The sequence below is a fragment of the Triticum aestivum genome, chromosome 3A (assembly GCF_018294505.1).
Source record: "Triticum aestivum cultivar Chinese Spring chromosome 3A, IWGSC CS RefSeq v2.1, whole genome shotgun sequence".
Lineage (NCBI taxonomy): Eukaryota > Viridiplantae > Streptophyta > Magnoliopsida > Poales > Poaceae > Triticum > Triticum aestivum.
Window position 1 is genome coordinate 704,589,877 of NC_057800.1, and position 3,147 is coordinate 704,593,023.

Here is a 3,147-nt window from a genome sequence, read left to right on the forward strand (position 1 = left end):
CGGTCGCAAATATATGTCAGAGAGGAATCAATGAGGGAGAGTTTCACCACATATACATGAGAGGACGAAGAATCCCGACTGTTGTCGTGGGGTTCGCTTCTCCTTCATTCCCGTGTGCTAGACATTTTGGTGTAATGCACTTGGGGACAAATGGAGGAGCGACCATCACCAACGATCGAATGTATACACCACGTGAGATGAGAGTTTTCAAGAAAAGACTCGACAAACCGATAGTCAACCCGTGATGAATAATAATGATCTAATTTAGTTTTTGTAGTACATATATTTAATTGTACAAGTTTAATCTTTGAATTATGAACGTAGGAAATGTCATCACCGGAAGACGAAAGTCTCCTGGGGGAGTGCGGGTGGTGCCACGACGATCGAGGTTTCTGCGACAGGCCTCACCTGGACGATGATTGACGCTTCATCATTAAGCTCGAGGAGACCTTCGATGTTGAAACGGTACGCAAAGGCGACAAGTGCTTTTTCGTAATTAAGCATTACTTCAACTATTTCAATGTGTATTTTTCATCTTTTACAATTCGAGTATAGCTTATCCCATGCCATGCAAGACGCTATGTCTTGGAGAGGATGGATTTTGAAGACCATGAAAATTTTGAAACGAAGAAAATTCACCTAAGGACCCATCATGATGTGGATTTTGAAGTAAATCTGTATAATGCTGAGAGCGTAACCCATTTTGGTTGCAAAAATGGAGAAGCATTTTGCAAGATGTATGGTTTTGATGAGGGTATGCTTGTCACCATGGATCTTGGTGATCCTGAAATCGAGCAAGACAATATGGACATTTGGGTCCTTGTTGATACGCCTCCAGTTCTACCGCTATGTGAGTTTCTCAAACATAGTTATTAGCTAATTTATATTGTTTATTCCAAAATAGTTGACAGCTTATTTCGATTGACAGCTTATTTTGATTGTTCAAACAATGTGCGGAACATGGTAGACAAAACCCACTACACCAATGGCTCCGAATTAACTTATCAGGAGAAAAATCATCTAGTCGGATTTTGTACTGATATTGAGAATTACAATATCTACAATCAAACTCCTCAACATTATGGTTAATACGTGACACTAGTGCACGTGTTGAACTACGGTAACTACCATGGAGATACCCTGGTAAGATATTTTACTATTACGACATTCGTGCATCTTTTGCATACTTCTAAAACTAGTACATCATTGCTAACTATGAAGTTATTACTATGTTTTTCAATAGAGAATCCCAGAGGATTGTGTGCCTCATTTGATGTATCAGAATGGCAGCCTTCGTATTTTGAACATATATCCAGGTCATCCTACGAATCTCAACCGTCCATACCGGATTTCTCAAAGAAGTGGAGACATGCTAATCAGTAAATGGAAAAAATGTATGGACAGTCGTAAGGAGGTTCTTGGAAGCAAAAGGATGCGAAGCGCAAGAATTCGAGACAGGATGATCTCCATTCTCCATAATGGAGAGTCATGGTCTCCATAATGGACGCGTGGAAGCTTATTGGTCCTGGTTGGTGCCTGTGCTCGCCGGAGCGGCCACGTGGAGGCCCATCTGTCCCGGTTTGTATAAGAACCGGGACTAAAGGCCTAGGGCATTAGTGACGATCCTTTAGTCCCAGTTCCCCAACCGGGACAGATGGGCCTTATGAACCGGGACAAATGGGCCTTTTTCTACTAGTGTTCTTAGACCTGTATGTGGGGCGCACAACATGGGAATAGGTATTTTAAATTCTGATACTTTGTATGTAAATTTGCAATTTGCGTAGAGGCATGTTACATGAAGTGATGACTAGAAGATCAAACTAACTCAAACACAAACAGTTCGAAATTACTCCCCGGGGTCCTACTTTGAAGCGGATTTTGCAGCCATGTGGTTAAGTGTGCTGATACATCTTAACATGCATCTTGCTCTGACCTAACCTGAATAACTGCAAGACGAGTGATGTGCTCAAATAGGAGAAGTGAGTGTTGGTTCCTTTCCTTCTAGTGCCAACTGACTTTGCATCATCCGTGATATGGATCTGGAGTTGTAGGACTCTGTTACGGCGCTGCTAGAAGGAGGGCGCAAGAAGGCCGGCCGGGGGCCTTTTGCCCACGGCCGGGCAAGATGGAAGGATTTCCTTCTTAATTCTTGCTTGATTAGATTGATACATCTCCTCTCTTTATATAGAGAGGTTTACTTGACTCCCAAGCAAGGCTTACTTGACCCCTAAGAAAGCAACTCTTATCTCTAATTAACCCTAAGACTAACGGGCCCATTAGGCCCATTACGTACTCTAACACTACACCCCACCTGGACATGCAGCTTGTCCTCAAGCTGCAGCCTAACCAACTTATAACCATGACTCGATGCAACCCAAACCTAACACCTAAAAACAAGCCTTTTACATCTCGGCTTGTTTTATTATTCTCAACCTGAAATGGACTGGGACGATTTATTTTGGACCTCTTAACAAAAAGTGGATACCATCCACACGTCGGACGTGCACGTGTACAGCCACCTGGATCCCATGGACACCATCTGGACAAAAGGAGTGCATGTGTATGGCCACCTGGAAGTGGTCGCAAGAGTGACCAACAGAGGCGCCCTTGCGGCGCCCGGTGACGGAATGCAGTGGTGCTACATGGAGCGTTGTTGTCGGTGACACCATGCCTTCTTCCTGCCGGACGACTGTTGGTCTGCACCGCACAGGGAAAAGTGGGGGGCTTGCGATGGAGAATGACGAGGAGGGGTGCGCCCCCCCACAACCGCCAATGTCGCAGACTTGGAGGTCGCTGCCCGTGGGGAAAACAGCATGCCCGCTGCCCGTGGGGGAAACCGCATGCCCAAGATCCCCGGCGCAGCGGATGAGATCGAGATCCTTTGCGCAGCGAAGGGCAACTTGGAGGAGCGGCAGCTCCAGACCACACATCTCCCGCACACGCCGACGCGCTAGGAGGCCGCGCGCAGTAGCCTGCAGCCTCACCGCCGCCGACACGTGGCGGGTAGCGATCCAAGACGGAAGCGGTGACGGTGACGGCGGGGACTGGACTTGGTGGAGCGGGACTCCCACCGGCGCGGTCGATGCGGGGCCGGTGTTAACCGGCGGTGGCTGCGGCAGCGGCTGCGGTGATGGCGCACCGGGCAGC